The 18,380-nt window shown below is 42.9% G+C and overlaps 2 long non-coding RNA genes across 3 annotated transcripts in view; one reads left to right on the top strand and one right to left on the bottom strand.

The window, feature by feature from the left end:
• Nucleotides 1–18,380, top strand: part of LOC147149259 (uncharacterized) — an 88,665-nt gene that overhangs the window by 58,345 nt on the left and 11,940 nt on the right. The gene's annotated exons all lie outside the window — the stretch shown is intronic.
• LOC147149261 (uncharacterized) lies at nucleotides 1,012–6,398 on the bottom strand. Of its 2 annotated transcripts, none has more exons than XR_015086676.1 (3): nucleotides 6,267–6,398; nucleotides 3,828–3,993; nucleotides 1,012–1,522 (listed from the first exon to the last, which is right to left on the bottom strand). It is a non-coding gene; the product is annotated as an uncharacterized LOC147149261 (long non-coding RNA). The 2 variants fall into 2 exon arrangements; XR_015086675.1 differs by lacking the exon at nucleotides 6,267–6,398 and adding an exon at nucleotides 6,042–6,156.

Raw genomic sequence — 18,380 nt, 5'->3', positions numbered from 1 at the left:
CCCAGGCCTGATTTTCTCTCATCACCTCTACAGGGAGACGCAGCCCCCCCCACACACACACACCCAAAGCCACCCCGTAGGACCGCTTCCATGCGGAGGCCTTTGGCTCTTATCTTGGGGACGTCTGTTGTCACTCAGCGCTCGATGCGCGGCGATGGTTTGACCCGATGAGGTTCGGACAAACGCCTCTCGGGTGTCGAGGGGAATCGGATGGTGACAAGGACGCCGCCCTGCAAACGGCGGCGGCTGTGGTCACGGTACAGATGATTCATGATAGCCTTGACCGGTGTTTGAGATTCTACATTGAGGTTCCAAAGGACTTTGACTTGCCCGTCACAAAGCTTCGGCTCGTTCTCGAATGAATACAGCCGACGCGATAGATAGACGGATAAGCCCTATTTCCTCCGACGCCGGGGTAAATGTGAATAAAAGATACGAATCTACAGCAGCGCAGTTTAAGGGTTACTCTTACTTTCAATACATTCTCCTGTGAGTACAAGTAGAAAATTGAAGAAATGTTTGTTTGCGTAAGCATGCCTGAGCCGCGAAGCAAAAACTGAAGAATAGCCCTGCCCGTACAGAGACACGGCGTCAATTCAACTAAATAACAATAATACATACAATCAAATTCAAGAAAAACATCATCTAAATTCAAACCACACCCTTTAAGAAAAAAAAAAAAAAAAAAATTTTACCTCCAATACTTAAAGAGGAAGTTAACCCAACCATATTTTTTTCAAGAATATGTTCTATGCAGGCCCATAGTTGAAACATATGAGTTAATCCACCCGTTTTTAGCCATCGCAGGGGGCGGCCATTTTGTCACTTCTGTCGACTGAAAGTGACATCACAGTTGTTCAGGGCTCAGGTAACGTCCAATCGCGGCTCACTTGTTTTCTGAAGCTGAGCCATGATTGGTCGTTACCTGAGCCCTGGGCGGTTGTGATGTCATTTTCAGTCGACAGACGTGACAAAATGGCCGCCCCCTGCGATGGCTAAAAACGGGTGGATTAACTCATATTCCACAAATTAATCAGAATGCCGTGTTTCGAAAGAATCACTCAATTACATTTTCTAAATTTGCCTGATTTTTATTTTTTTCATCCAGTACATTACATTTATTTTGTAAAGTTAACTTTGAAGTACACTACATTGAATCTTCTCCAGCTGGTTGTTTTCCTAAGGTACAACTTTCATTTAACTTTGCCATCCTTTTTTTTTTTTTTTTCTTCAAACAACATTCTTCTTCTTGTCAGTTGTCGCCTTTTGAACGAATCTGAATTTTAAAAATAGCTCGGAAAAAAAATAACACAGCCATGCCTGACTGAGTGACAATCGAGCGGCAGCTGCAGCTCCCGGCCAAAAGTAGACATGCGGCACCTTGCGGCTTTCAAATGGCTTACGGCAATGTCATCGCTTGGACACGCACGCGCGTGCATTCGACAATGTGTGGCGTTGCGCTGAGAGCATGCAAAGGAATCCTGTTTGGATCCGGGCCCCCTCCGCTCCTTGTGCGCTGCAGCTGTATCCATGGGAGCACAAGTCAGGTCACAACACGAGACCGGGCACATCATCATCATCATCATCATCGTCATCGTCATCGTCAGTGTTGTGTTACCTTCTCACCAACTCCGGTCCTCCAGGGCGCCTGTCCTGCAGGTTTTCAATCTCTCCCTGCTGCAACACACCTGATTGGATTCGGCTCGTCGGCAAGCTCTTGAGAAGCCTGATAACGATCCTGATCTTTGGAACAGGTGTGGTTGCGGCAGGGAGAGATTGAAGACCTGCAGGACAGGCGCCCTGGAGGACCGGAGTTGGTGACCCCTTGCTATAGACTATTCGTACTCAAATAGAAAATGTTGAGCCCTGCATGCATGTTTTGGGAATGTGGGAGGAAGCCCCGAGTACCTGGAGAAAGCACACGCTAAGGCGTGGGAAGGACACGCGAGCCGCACACAGGAAGGGCCCGGCTGAGAATGCAGATTCCACAACCTCGGAATTGGGAGACGGACATGCTAGCCACTAGCAAGCATGCTGCCTGTTTGAAACGCGAGGGAGCTCAAAACGCCGCTTCGAATAATCGCATCACTTTGAGTGAGCGCGTATTGACATTGGAAATAAAAAAAATCTTACAGGAATGTCGCCAAAATATATATTTATTGACATAATAATGGTGAATGTGTGAGTGCACGAATAAGAATAAGTATAATGAGCATGTCGCCTTTCCTCACAAATGGACTTTCGGTCCGTTTAGTTAATTTAAAGCTATTTATTCTGTTGCATCGCCGGTAACGGGTACCGCAAATTCATCAGTTAACTGTACTGTACCTTTTGCCATCTTCTGCCGTTAGGGTTCAATAGTCAACCTTTTCATTTGTTCATACGTTACTTTGCTATTTGCTAGCGTTGTTTGGCAGGACATCTAAACGGACAAAATTCACACAAGCAGTGGGAACAACAATTCATTTTTAGCTAAGCGCCGTGAAATGATGACAAATGTTTAACGCCGGCCAAGAATGCTTCACTCGCTGGATGTTAGAAAATATTTTTTTTGTCAATTTGTCGTGGACGTGCTTCAATGTTATGTGATTGGGAGCCTTTCAATTGCGTTTAGTTTTTTTTTTTAAAGGGACAGTACATGCAATTGAGGTGGTTACGCTACTTCGGCTCGCTTATGTAACACCATCGGTGAACTTATTTATCGTTTTTTTTTTTTTGTTTTTTTTTTCGTACATACAGTTATCGTCCCCCGAGGACGACGTGAGCTGTCTTTGGTCTCGAGGCACATGTGCTTCGCTCATTTGACGGAAGTGTCTCTAGAGCATTCGAACGGAATCGGCATGAAATGCAGGACAGATATTCCAGGTTTCTGCCAATTGGATTCTTTTGAACTGACGGAATCTGCCTGATTTAATACGGCGTACGAAGCACGCACATACTGTTGCCTTCTAACTACAGGCCGTCAAAACGGACCACGTTTGCCCTTTTACATTGTCCAACTTGCATTTTGGTCATGGGAATTGTGATTTTTTTTTTAATTTTTTTTTTTTTTTTATTACTATTTGCATTTATGTTCCTTTGGTGACATTTAAATGTTATTGAATAACTTTCCGAGGTTCACAAGTAGATGCCTTGCAACCCACGGGGCCACGTAGCATCCGTCTGGTTGTTATGCCAACACGTAGCTGACATAAGGATTCAGATTGTTTTCACATATATGAACGTAATATGCTCGGCACGGCTTCATACTCGTCCACAGAGATGGGATATGTCACACAAAGCCTTGATGTAGCAAACATAGACACAAATGTAAATATGTATACAGTACATTGTTTTTTTTGGTTGTTGTTTTTTTGCTTTGCTGCAATTTTTTTTATATTGTAATTTTCCAGATGTTTAATTTTTCAAGTAAATAAGCCCTTTTTTTTTTTTTTTTTTTTTTTTACAATGAAGTATTTATTTTCCAGATGAAAGTAATTAAAAAAAAAAAAGTATTCTATACACCATAAGAATAAAGTTCTTTTTTATGAATAAATGCGTATTTTTGCAACGATAATGTTTTGTTTTTTTCCCCATATTAGTCACACAAAGTTAGTTGCACTTTTTGGAAATGGTGTATTTTTGGTCCTACTTTTTCCAAAACACTTTTTGTGCTCATACTGCCCACTGCAAGAGTCCGTTAATTAAAACGGTGGAATCACTTGACTACTTGCGATGTTTTACAAATCGGTATTTTGTAGAATCGGAGGAAAAAGTCAACCTGGTCATTATCCCCTGTCGCAGCTAGTCTCGATAGTACATCCAAATCATGGACATGTGACACTCACGTCTCCCACCGTGGTGTCCAAAGCGAGCGTTGCCTCCCACCCGACGTGTTGCGGCGCCGATTGCCGGATGCCGACACGCAGTTGCGACGATATCCCTCCCGATCTCTCGCCTACTGTTACGCCTCCGATGTGGCAATGGTGCAGTTCCTCCGTTTTGGAAGGGAATCTTAAAAAAAAAAAAAAAAAAAAAAAAAAAAGCAAGACTCACAAGAGGAAGGTCACGGAATCCATCTCCGCCCCGGCGAGATTGGATTTGAGCAGCTCGCTTTCTGAAGCCCAGGCGACTCCTACTTGATAGCATCGTCGCCCCGGCTTTCATTTCGCATTCGGGACGGAAACCAATATATTCTCGCTAGTAAATAGACCTGACTTCTGATGCTGACATCATCTGAAGGATTCTTGTCCAAATGAACCGTTCACCATAACGTGCCGTGATTTCATGCGACGCTTGCGTGTCACGCAGATTTCAGGGGTGCAACTCTCCAGGCCGCTCTTCTAATTGTTCGCGCCTTCTCTTTATCCGGCCTGCCACCGTCATGAGGCCTTGTTACCAAGAACTTGGCCAACAACAAAAAAAAAAAAAAACGCACGGCAGCTTTGTGTGCCATACGCTGAGGCCTTGTCTTTGTTTGATGCGACGACGACGCCTGCACTTGATTATTTCTGTCAGTAAAATGCACCTGAAGGGTGACGAGATGAAAGGTCCATCAAGTGCATTTGCCATTGATTCGATGCCCTGAGAATGAAATGACCTGGATGAATGAGAATATTCACAGGCATCCATCCAGTGAATGGTGGTTTTTTGGGGGGGTTTTTTTCAGCCCTTTATGGGGCAACCAACCATATTTGGCTCATTCCAGAGGATGACATTTTCTGTCCTCCTTCCCATGAAATGTCAAATAATCCTTGCACAAAATACTGAAAGAATACACTTGATGTGTATGTTATAATTGTTCAGAGACAAAATGTTACTGTAGCTGCAGTAAAAGTTGCTTTAGCCTAATTCTGACCAACAATGCAAAACATTGTATACGTGCTAATTATTAGCATTAGGGTCACAGTGTTATTAACCTTTTAAGCTACGGATATTTGAACACAAATAGTGTAGTGACACCTGCACAGAGAATATACCTGTAATAATAATCACAGGCATATATTCTTTATCCTCTGTGAAGAAAGGCTCATTTTACCGTGGCTTACTGAGCAGTCTCCATTAGACTGCCCCCCAGATGGCCAAGGCGTGCACGCCAGAAGGAGCAGCACCATCTCTATTGAAATGAACCAAAATATGGGCCGAAAACGGTTTCATTATTTCCATTGTATCTGCAGTCCATTTAGCTGAAGTAGCTCGTACGTTAACGTCCTGTCGAAGGCGCCATGTTTTTGGCTCGTTGGATAGCAACTTTTCCATGAACATGTGAGCAACATCAAACATGAAGCGCGTTGCCAGTCCTTTCGAAAGATCCCCCTCCAACAACAGCTACGCAGCAACATCTGGCAGGAAATTTCGCATCTTTCAGTGTCATGTGCTCGAGTTCAGAGGGACGAGCCCGGCACTGAGCGTGGCCGCCTCCGAAACCTCACACGATTTATCGAGTCCTGGCAGCAAGTTGGTTTTTTTGGGTCGCCATTCGCCATGTCGCGATTACTCTGATATTACATTTTCAGATAAATCAGATGGCCAATTCCATCAGATGGATGATTTAATCGGCTGATTATAACTCTTAAAATCAGCAAAAATCTGATGATTTTGTTGTTGTTGTTCACTTTTTCCGATTGTCTAAATTGATACTGTACAGTAACGCATTATAACTTTAGACAAAAACGACCCTGGGCTCCTATAAAATATGCCAACCAAAAAATCGGCACATTTTTGGCCATTTTTTTCTCTGATGTCAAATACTAAAGGACAAAGTATTGAAGAGCAAATGTCAAATGTTCTGCCTGTAATTCATACCTTTATTGTTGAAACCATTATGGGACCAAGTAAATTATTTATTCATTATATATTTTCTAAAGTAATCGGTCCATAAATTGGTTATTAGCCTTTTAATTTAGCCAAATATCGAAATCTGCATCCTCCTAAAAAAAAATCCACATCGGTCTGGCCATAGTAATATTATTGTAAACCAGTGTAGAATTTTGCACAGCTGTCGCGTGCGGCCCGCGGGCTTCCAGTTGCTTATCTCTGAACGAGTTTGCGGTCACGCTCACCTGGCATCTTCTCGGTAATATCCTATAAATCGCGCCCGAGACGGAAGAAATAAGCCGACAACGTCTGATGCTGCTTCCCGCTCGGTTCTACGTCCCTCCGATCAGATGTTCTTCTTGCCTGCGTGCTATGATAATGCTTTAGATGCAAAAAAAAAAAAAAAAAAAAAAACACCCCAAAAATGGGGGGTTTGTATTGTGGGGGATGATGTCTTACGGCAATCATACCAGAAAGGAGTGGAAGCTGAAGACAGGGCGGCGAAATACTTAGGACAGCCATTGAGCCGATGCTGAGAAGGAAGAAAATGAGCTTGCTCTGGAAGCTCCAATCAGATACTGAAGGGGAAGATAGCGAAAAGGGCCATCTTGTTTGTGGCGAGCAGGTGGTGGGCTGCGTCGCATGCCGCGATTTGGAGCCGCATGTCCAAGCCATTATCCTCTCTTTAGACATGCCTGTCTCCCTGGATTCTTTCCTGCTGCCAACGCTTTCCATTGCGGCCTCCCCAAAACCGCAAACCTGCTCCCCCGTCCCTCATTAACGCGCTCCGCGCAAACTGCCAGACAGAGGATATCGGAAAATGGAGACTTGAGATTCTTGAGAATATTTACATTCATTTTTGAGGACATTTGAAAAAAAAAAAAAAAAAAAGAGAGAAAGTTAAGAGAACTTTTAGGAGAAAATATAGGGACAACTTTGAGATCACGTCTGAGGAAAAGGTCACATTATCGACAGCTGCAAAAAATATCGGAAAAATATTCAATCATAAATAGTCACTGTTGAGAAGTTGAAATTTTGAACATTTGCGCCATTTCAAGAATGGAAAAAAAATTTCAATGATTAATTATTATAAACAATTACCAATTAATTTGATAATCCGTTAGTTGTCAATCGAGTCATGGCACCTGTCATTTAGTGAAATTTTGTTAAAAAAACAAAAAACAAAAGTAGATCGCATTTCATAAGAAGCATCGTTCATGAAAATGTTTGAAAACATTTATCACTTGCAATAAGATCAGTTCAAAAAGAATGTCTGAGCATTATCACATTTTTTAGATAATTCGAGAACGTTTTACAAAACCTAAAATGGGAATTTGAAAGAATTTTCAGATTGTTTTTGGAGCAAATGTAGAGAATCATTTGTAAGTAAATGTTTGGCAACATCTGCACTTGAAACCAGTTTCATCTGTTGTGACTTGTACGAGTGTGTACTCTTCAACTAGCCCTTAAAAAAAAAACAACAACAAAAAGCAATGGTTATTTAAATCATACAGGTAAAGTAAATGTGCACGCTCCAATTTGTTGAAATGGGTCAATGAGACAATTCTACTTGAAAGGTCACTTCTATTTTTGACCAGCAAAGACATTTTCCATTTGAGCTGTCGGACGGACGGAGGGAAACCCGTCTCGTTCTCGTCGTCTGTGTAAGCGTGAAGCAGAAGCATATTGTTTGGAGCCGAGCCCCGCCCCCGCCCCCGCCCCCGTCCACCTCTTTGCGGAATGTAAAACAGGTGCTGCGCAATTGCTTCCTCGGTGGAATGGGAAGACAAACAGACGCCTCCGCTGGAACATGACAGCCCCAGCGTCACATTCTCCGGCCGCATGCGTCACGTGCGCACACACGACTTCGCAAATCCGCAAATTCATCCGGGCTCTTCCCCTCTTCACACACAATTTCTCCTCTCTCGAGTAGACGGCAGTTTTGTTTATGTTTTGTTTTGTTTTTCAATACGCTGAGACTTAAGACGCAATCAATGCAGTCCAAACAACGAAAAGACTCCTAGCTTCTCCTGCTGACACCTTGTGAGTTGGTTCAGTGAGCGCTGCCGCAACATCTGGCTTGGATTTGACCATCCGAACTCTGGCTTTGGATTCAAAGCGTTTTGTATTTTTTTTTTTTTGTATTTTTTTTTTTTTAATCAAATCCACTCCCAAGTCTGCGAGACTGAAATGTGCTCGGGCCAGAATGCTCGCGTTGCTTACGTGACCTCTGACACGGATTGTTAATGCTTGATGGCCTTTTTTTAATCCCCGCGTCAATCACGGCCACCGAATTGCTCGACTTTCCAAATGCTGAGAGTGGCTAGCACGTGTGTGTCGCGCTTGTGAGGCTCTGCGTTTGATTCAGTTGTCATTTTCGCCCTGCCCCTCCACGTACATTTTAGGCCGCTGAACACTGAGCGATGCGATGCATATTATGTATACGTATAAGTACAGTATGCGTATGTATACGTGTGTGTACGTATGCGTATGTGTACCTACGTATATGTACATACAAGTGTGTGTACGTATGTATACGTATGTGTACGTATGTATACGTATGTGTACGTATATGTATATGTATGTATGTGTACGTATATGTATATGTACGTACATACACGTGTACGTATGTATATGTACATACAAGTGTGTGTACGTATGTATACGTATACGTATGTGTACGTATATGTATATGTACGTACATATACGTGTACGTATGTATATGTATGTGTACGTACATATACGTGTACGTATGTGTATATATTAGTAGCTAAATAAATGTTTGAAAACAAACAAATTGCAAATGTAGGCCTATTGTACGTGAAATGAATGAAACATTTCATTCAGTGAGTCATTTATCGAGAGAGAGAGAGAGGGAGAGCCCACCATCCCACTGCAGCACTTTCGGAATCTAAACTGAAATCTATGTTGTCCCCGGGAGTGAGTGAGAACGGTTGCTTGTGCTCTACGATTGGCCGAGGATGAGCCCCAGCTCAGCCGTGACCCTTCTAAAGACGGGCGCTGTAGGAAGTTCAGCTGCCTGACAGTAGCGATCGTAAATATTGAACCTGCTTCACATTTACGATCGTCGGCCCTGACTGTTTTCAGAGCAGTCCGCGAGAGGGGAAAAAAAAAAAAACAACCTCTTAACAAAGCCCATACCACAGAATAATCACTCAGATGAATCTTTGAGCGATTTCCAGGACGATTTTGATGGGAAAGGTGGAACAATTCTGCCGGTATGTGTGCGCTCTGCTTTTGTGGCGACTTCATTGAACGGACTACAAATCCAAACAAAAAAAAACAAACAACAAACATGAACACCAAGTGGTTTCAAATCTGCCTCCCTTCCGGCGGTCCAGCTCCGACCACGGCACGTACCGCCGCCCCGACAACACACACAGCAAATTGCTTGTCTCCTTCCCCACCACGCCCTTGCCGCCTTTCTCAGCCACCTGCAAAACAAAAGTGAGCTGGAAATTTCACTACAAATTAGCCTGTGTCTGCCAAGCCCTCCGGGAGCCGAGGAAATCAAAACCCTGGATCTCCCCGCAAACCGGCCCCACCCCTCAGCTCCCCCGGCAAGCCACCCACCCGCTCGGGGGGGCCTCAGTCTCGCTCACACACAAAATGTCTTCATTGGCTCTCACTTTAACAGCAAGGACCGCAAATTTCTGCATTGCGTTGCCTAAAAGTACCGACACTGTACTTCAGTCAATGTACAAAATGGATTGAACTCCTGTACTTGAGTAGTACTTTTTATTTGTTTTTTTTGTTTTTTTTTTACTGTCAATTATACACAGTGGATATAAAAAGTCCACACACAGCCTTGTTGAAATGCCGGGTTTTGCCAGGCGATATCAAAAATTGACACAAAGATTCGAAAACATTCGACATGAATTCGACCCATATGTGCTTACATCATTTTGTTTGAATCTTTTAGCAGTCAAAATAAACCACTAAACTACAACTGAAATATAATATAACTTATAACTAGGGATGGCTGTTAGCGTACCACTTTTTTTTCCGAACCAATACCAGTACGAGGACTCACTCTCTGAGTACTCACCAATAGCAAGTACAGATAGCTGTACTACTTTGGATATATACAATTTCATTGAATGCAATGACAAAAAAAAAAAAAAAAAAAAAATGCAGAGAAGGTCTTCATTACCCTGATTCTTTTTTGTATCTATGGCTGTATCGGCAGCCTCCACAAGTACCCGATACCTTAAAAAAAGGCCCGTATCGGCTCAATGGGATAACTGGTATCGGTACTCGCCCATCCCTTCTTGGAACTGAATTAACCGATTGCACACCACCGTTTCAAGTGTCTGATAAACCCAAATAAAGTTCAGCTTTTCTTGCACGCTTTTCCAATTTTTTCTTTCTGCTTTCAAGCGGATTCCTGAAGCTTTTCTGCTATTTGGAACGGTTTATAATTGCCTCCACCGGAAGTCAAACGACACAAACACATTTCACTGCTTGGGAGATATTTTTATAGTCCCAAGTAAGGAGTAGAAAGCCCGGATATCTCTTTTTAAATGCAGGGAGTAAAAGTGAAAAGAAAAATCACCACTCAAGCACAGACACTTGACAAATGCTGCGTTCTGTAAAACTGAGCAAACCCACAATGACAATATATCAAACGCCAACGCTGATATGCATCAGAATATTTTCAAGGCGTAATCCAGAAAGGGCAAATGGAAGTCCAGTTCCAACGGAAGAGCAGTTTTCTCATCGTACATCTTACGGGGGGGGCTCCGGGTCAACGTGACATTGAGAAACCGAGCGTGCATTCCTGCAGAGGAAGCAAGAAAACTGAGACCTGTTTGGCTTCGGGGGGGGGAATCAAAGGGAAGCACATAGTTGAGCAGTGAATAATGATCCCAGCTGCACCCACCTGCTTCGAGGGGGCACACTGCCTCCTGGTGATCACTCTAAAAGGCAGGCAGGAAAGCCTTTAGCGTAGCCTAGCGTGTAGCGTAGCCTAGCGTGTAGCGTAGCGCTGGCTGGACGTGCGCCGGGATGAGTGTTGAAAGCTGCTTGGGAAAAAGGATTAGGCCTGTTTACGTTGGCCAAGTGGACCGTTGCCAGCTGCTCAGTGGTGCAAACGTCTCCAAGCTGCGCGGCTTCGGGCCCGTCATGAATCTTTTCACTCCTCCGCCTAGTCAGCGTGGAGGCTGGAGGCTGGAGGCCTCATGAAGGCCCCCGGGAAAGCCCCCCCCACCCCCACCCCCCACCCCCATTGCCCACTTTCACATTGGCAAAATAGTTCTCCCGTTACAAATAGGCATGGGGGTGGGGAAAAGGAATGGGCACCTTGCGATACGAGCTGACGTTGTTCCGCGACCATGCTCACAAGTCAAAACACTTGCGTGTCAAATCATCATGCGTCCGCCCGGAAACAACCAGCAAATGTCATGTTTTTTTTTAATAATAGCTCTACATTATAATATTGTACTTAATAAAAGCATACAGGAATGACATAATTCAACAGAGTGTAAGAAATTAACCGTCCCTCCCCCCACACACATTTTTTTTTTAACTTATATTGAATGGACATTGTGCTGCTCAATGTGTGAATCCTTCTTTGTCTGTATGGCGTGCCCGTATGGTATCAACACTGGGATACATAAGGCCCAAAGACAGAGTTGTGATGTGATGCCAGAGTTTTACTGCGGCCTGGAGCAACATCAGAGGTTAAAGTTCGGGGCGGGGGGCAATTAGGGGGTAGGGGTGCTGGAGTCATGAAATAGTGAAAAAGGCAAAGTAATGCCTTTTTATTTTTCCGTTGCGTTTTGTTTCACCGTTTCATTTTTCGGTGATGCTTTGAACGTTGGTTTGCCTTCACTTACAGTGACTAAAGTGGCGAGGACAAATTGATCTAAAATGACTGGCTTCACTCGTTTCATTCCAAAACGAAATCCCCCCCCCCCCCCCCCCACTCAATATGGACGGCAGCATTGAAAACACGTCCATTTGCTTATGCTGCCACCTCTTGGTTCAAGTTGGATACTGCATTTACATTTTGAGGCGAGGCAAGACTGAGTTATTCGAGCTTTCTGTAGACACTAGATGGCTGTATACACTGCATGTAATAATAATAATAACCGTTATGATGATGATGATGATAATAATAAGTGGGTGCAAGCTAGCCTGGTTTAATGCAAGAACCTTATTGTTTAAAAAAAATGCAGTACAGTACAAATGTACAAATACGGTACTTTCTACTTTTATTTTTCATCATCATCTTTATTATAATTTGTATTATAATTTATACATTTGCTAATATTAATAGTCCTAGTCAAAACTTGGTATTTCCTTATAAGATTTCCTATCTCTGTTATACTAAAAAAAAATGTTTAAATGTTGACTTTATTCATTCATTTATCCATTTTAATGAGAGTAAAATAGATTTCTTTTAATATAATTAATTGTAATAATGTATTTAACGTATATTTATCAAATATGTTTTTGCTGCACTTATTTGTAATGATCATCAATTTTGCATTTTTGTGTGCATGTGACATTTTGGGAATGTTCTCACCGAATGTGAGGCGGTTTTCTTTAAATAAATTCTATTAAATGATATTGCACGTAAAAGTTAGATAAAAGTCATACCTAAAACAAACAAGCAAGTTCTTAAGGATTAACTGCAAATATATTGAACTTCAAAGTTCAATTCAACTGAACTTTACTTGGGCAGGGATTCTTTCCCATACCACCAGAGGGAGCCCGTGCGCCACCACAATTTGAGAATTTCCGGGATAAAATAATGGCTAATCTTTATTATTTATATTACACTGGTCTACACATTGTTACAATTGTTTTTAATCAGAGGTATACCTTTCTTGATTTTTTTGTTTTGTTGTTGCACTGATTCCAATATTTTTTCTCTAGCATATCAGGTTTACACAATAATAATAATAATAATAATAATAATATGGGCTATAGTAATATTTTTTATTTATTTTAGCAACAAGTGGAGTTATCTATAAATAACAAATTAATGCTATTATACAGTGTATATATATATATAATTATATTATATTATATTATTATATGCATATTATAACAAATCTGTACTGCGCAAGCTCTTATAGGTCAAAGTCAAACTTAAAAGCAAAGAATGAAAATATGGCAAACACACGAAATGTGCTCGAAAAAGGTCAAAACCTTTTTTAAATGAGCGTCAAAAATTTGTCCAGGGACACATGAAGCCACCTCTGATTAAATCTTGCTTCTGACCAACGTTCTTTGAGTGGCACTGTTGTTCAAAGAATCCCTCAGTGATCGTGTCAATCACAAGCGAGGGCTGCGATCTTTGCGACCTCACTTGGCTTTTCTCTTGATTGTTTTTCTCCTGTCTTTGTTCGGAAGAGGTCCCCCAAAAATTGCGGTAATGAAGTCGATTTGTCAACTCTGATTGCGCAGGCAGGTTACATAACGCCGTGACTTTTCACTAAAAGGGGAACTCAAGAGGAAAACAACAGTTAAATCTTCACCGGCTGTCTGTCGTTGACCCCGCTCGGCTTTTTGTACAAGCTTCTCCACAACGCTGACTCGATTTTTCCAACGTGTGTTAATCGGGAGCCGGCTTTTCACTTGTGATGGCGTGTTTTTATGGACGCTGATAAACCGCCGCAAATATTTCAAAGTATTATCTTAAGAGGCCTGGATTGAGTGCAGTAAAAATGTGCGGGCTGCCTTGAAGACTTTGTTTGGGTTCCTTCGCGTTCTTAATATACGCGCCGGCTGGCCAAAGTACACCCGAGGTGGAGAAATGCTTCTTGGAAGACTTCCCGCTCGTTCCCACTTGTTCCCGGTTGACTAGACGCACTTTTAAAAGACTGCCTGGTGGGAGAAAGACAAGACTTTGATTGATGGCTTTCTCCTAAAATGGACACTGAATCAGGCCTGTTGTTCTCAGAGCCGATGAGCAACTAAATTAAGCAGCAACGTTCCGAGACCCACAAGCAAGAAGTCGCCCTAAACAACAACAAAAAAACAGGATCAGCAAAGAGAGATTTGATTAAATAATTGACATATAAAATCAATCCGAGCAGCTGAAATAAGCTAAGCTAACAAGCGGTTAGCAAATCCGCCTCACGGTTCCCTTTCTCGCACATTCCAAAAACACTCATGCTAGGTTAGACTCGAGATCAGGATGAGCAACTGGCGGCCCGAGGGCTGCGTGTGGCCCTCGACCACATTCCGAGGGGCCTCTTCATTCATTTTTAAAAAATTAAAAATGACAGCTGAGATAGGCACCAGCACGCCTGCGACCCTTGCGAGGATAAGCGGCTTGGATAATGGATGGGAAAAAAACACATTTTGGTGCATCATTTATTTTACAAAACCAAAACACTCTTCAAAAAACTGTCAATAAATGTAAGTTCATCCATGGAATGGGGGATGAGGAAATTCTGGAAGAAAAACAAAAATATTCAACAAAAACCAGGGTGCATCGACTGTAGTTTTAAGTTGCAATACCACTTATCACCTCTAGATGACAGACATGTCTTAGTTGTACTTATATTGCATCATACTACAATGTGGGTAGGCCTAATCATTGTTTGTGGGCTTGGAATGATATGCGCGACAAACAGAGTATCTCAATCATTTTCCAATTTTCAGTGAGTTGACTTTAGTCAGGAAAAAAAAAAAAAAAAAGCACAAAATGCTCACTCGTCAAATCACGGCTATAAATCGTACCGCTGTATATTGTTGCTTTTCTCATGGTATATATATTTTTTTCAAATGCACCTTTGTATTTTTCCAGGCCTGCTTGTGTTCTAGCGGCTCTATAAAAGCAGCCCATTCATTTGGAATGTGTATCGCGAGGCAGCATTTTATTTCCCTTCCCAGTGTGGACCCACACACACACACACACACTCACACACACACACGGTCGGATTTGCACACAGCGCTGCCACAATATATTGTGTTTAATATTAAAGCAAGCAAGCGTGGGTGGGAACGAAGAGCGTTGCTCTTTGCCAGCGTCCAAAAGAGAGAAAAGCAGAAGGTCACAGGTGTTTTATGGTCCGCCTCCCCCGGCGCCGCCACAAAAGCTCGGGCCTGACGTCTGGCCAAGAGTGGGCGGGGCCACGCGCTCCATCAATCGGGGCTCACAAAAGACACCTGGGTCAGCCGCCCATGCTGACAAGCCGCCACTTTGTGTTTCGGACGCTTTGCGACGCTCCTCGGCCTCCTTTGCGCTGCGGGCAAAAGTATTGGGACGCACCTCTTCATCCACAGGTGCCAAATATATATCTATATTTTTTTCTAATCATACCAAACACTCTTTTAAAATGAGTTGAACCACAGTTGATTGGATTTTCAAATCAATCCGTTGCATGTAGAGTGAACAGAAAGAGGCTCCAGCCTGTTTAATGTTGTTCCCACGTGAAGTTTACCGTCAAACTAGACAAAGAGAATTACAATTTGCGTTTTTCAAACAACCACGTAGCTTTGTGCCATTTAATCTCGAGTAGAAGACAAGCGTGTGTGTTGACTGTCTCTCGTGTGTGTGTGTGTGTGTTTGCGCGCGCGTGCGCAACATCAGCCAGTCAACCGTCAACATATTTGTTTATACTGCTGGTCTCCATTCTTTTTGGCAACTCTTTTGTTTGTTTTGCAGTCTCAGGATGACATTTGGCACTTGGCAGGATGTTAAAGGTTTGATTTTTCAACACTGCCTTTCAAGAGACTAGCTTTTTTTTTTTTTTTTTTTTTTTTCCTCCCTCAAAACAGTTCTCAGACAAACCGCACAGCGACGGCTCAAATCTCACCAAAGACTTGTAAGTCAAGGTACCGCTACGAAACGTTTTCCGTCATGGAGGCAGCGGTCGTGTGTGTGTATGCGGCGTATTGCCACAGAGCAAAAACTCAATGCAGCTCTGCTTACCTTTTGACTTTGACCTGTATTCAGATTTCCGATGCGAGCCAGGTGTGTGCAGGCTGATGTTTTTTGTAAACACGACAAGGGCTTCCAACAGCCGACGGAGGTGTGCTACGCAAATATTTGCTCCGGGTGAATACGTAGCGCGGTCGGCTTCTATTGAAGGACTAAAGGCCCAACGAAACTCAGCATATCCAACACAACAGTTCAAATGGCGGATGCTGCAATCTGCGCGTCCTGTTTGCACAATAGACGTGCATCTGTTTGGCCATCGGCGCCACGCGTGATGTTACGTCACCGTTTGTTGCAAGTCAAGCTAAGTCAAGCTCTAATACGGTTGTCTGACACGGGTCATATTTATGTTGCTTCATGAAAGTCTTATGCTACCCTTCCGATGCATTTGATGTGTTTTAAAATACGACCGTAAGTTTATTTGAAATGGCATTCTTCCAGCCCAACCGTCTTTTTCTTCTTTTCGTAGCGTTTCTCTTGCTTGCTTGCTACATGGGGATGTTTTTCGGTGGATATTTTTGCCCAATCGGATTTCAGCCTCTGTGTTGCCATGTCAATTTAATCTACCCGAGGCCTTCAGAATCAGCAGTGCCGGTCCGTGTAACTTCAAATATGTTAGTGAAGGGAATGTTTCTTGATCCAATCAGATTTCAAATGAAATGTTTTTTTGGGGCTACTTTACATCCTACTGGCCCCACAAGTATGAATTTGAGTGCGAATGGTTGTCTGACTCTGTATGTACAAAGACTAGGGATGTAACGATTCATCGAAAATCGATTTAAACTGCTTAAAATATGCATCGATGTAAGAAAAAAATAAATAAAAGAATCAATATTGAAATTTTGATCACAAAAGGATTTGTAATGATAACATTCAAATCTATTGTACATTTATCTTCATGTTTAGTTCTGGCACAAACAAAACACCGATAACACAAAAATGGAGTTGAACAATCAAAATGATTTGTTCATTTTCAATTGTTTTTGCACAGTGGCAAAAAGTTGCTGTTTGTGACAAAACAAAAACAAAAAACAAAAAAGGACAAAATGCAGATGTTAAAATAAAAACATATTTTGGTTTTGAAATGGGTCATTCATTTTGTTAAAAAAAAAAAAAAAGAAAAAGATATTTTAAAAAATCAACTCGAAACCGGGAACGGAAAATCAAAAATCGCTTGAGTGAATCGTTGCATCCCTAATAAAAGTGATGTGAAAAAGTCTACACACCCCTGTTCAAATGCCACATTTTACGATGTCATCTCCCAAGCAGGCGGCACGGTGGTCGACTGGTTAGCACGTCCGCCTCACAGTTCAGAGGTCGTGGGTTCGATCCCGGCTCCGGCCTCCCTGTGTGGAGTTTGCATGTTCTCCCCGTGCCTGCGTGGGTTTTCTCCGGGTACTCCGGTTTCCTCCCACATTCCAAAAACATGCGTGGTAAGTTGATTGGATACTCTAAATTGCCCCTAGGTGTGATTGTGAGTGCGGATGTTTGTCTCTGTGTGCCCTGCGATTGGCTGGCAACCAATTCAGGGTGTCCCCCGCCTACTGCCCAAAGACAGCTGGGATAGGCTCCAGCACGCCCCGCGACCCTTGTGAGGAGAAGCGGTACAGATAATGGATGGATGGATCTCCCAAGCACACGTTGGAAACTGTGTTACGGTCCGATGGAACCGAGGTTGAACTTTGTGGCCCTAATTCCTGGCCACACTGCTCATCACTGAAAGAAGAGCATGACGAGATTGACGCGCGCTGGTGGCGGCATGGTGCTTTCGGCAAGTTTGCCTTCATGAGTCCTTGAGTCATGGTGGAAGGAATTATGACCAGTTCCAAATTGCGGTCAGGGCAAGCACAAAATCTTCAGGCTTTTCCTAGAAAGTGAGAAAAAGCCTCTTAGAACATCTGAACTTTATTTGTGGCAAGCGAAGGGGGCACCTAAAATGCTGGCTGACCATCTGTGCTGACTCGGGTCATTTTGAACACACATCATTTCAGTTTATTTTTACCTCCACGCTCCCAAAAAGCTTTTTTTTTCTTTTTTTTTTTTTTTTTCCCAGAGATGATTCTTCTTGGTCCCGTTTTTTTTTAATATCACAAAAAAAAAATGCCATTTGATCCAATTAATCGATATACCCCGCGATTGATTAGTGAGCGGTCGTAAAATCAGCCGGGATAAGATCCAGCTCCCGTTCTCAGAAACGGATGATTCTGAGCAAAACGGTGAACAAATCCTTCGGGCAACAGCAACAATCCAGGTTGATATGTCAACAATCGGCGGTGTGTTTTGGAAAAAAAAAAAGGATCAAGCAAGCTTCCCGGCAGCCAAAGACGTGGTTCCAGAAGCCGACAGCTGACGTGCAGAAGCGGACGAGCCGCAATTTACGGGAGCTCCTCTCTGCCCGCCGTCGGGACCCCAATTAGCCTCTAATGCGGGAACGTTGCCGTCCGCTTCCTTTGAGCGTTTTGCCATCTGTTGTGCAAGCGGACATGTGACAGGATGGCATCCCCCATTAATGCTGTGGGACTACCAACAACATACTCCAGCAGGGATGTTGCTGGATCATGTTTCCCATCGTTTGGTTTTTATAACCTCCCACGAGGATAAATACGTTAGCAGAAGACTTTAAAAACGTGTCAAGAATTTCAAAGTAAAGTCAAGAAATGAAAGT

The sequence above is a fragment of the Filicampus tigris genome, chromosome 4, assembly GCF_054856515.1.
Source record: "Filicampus tigris isolate MCC_2025a chromosome 4, RoL_Ftig_1.0, whole genome shotgun sequence".
NCBI lineage: Eukaryota > Metazoa > Chordata > Actinopteri > Syngnathiformes > Syngnathidae > Filicampus > Filicampus tigris.
This window is presented reverse-complemented; position numbering and strand designations above follow the sequence as displayed.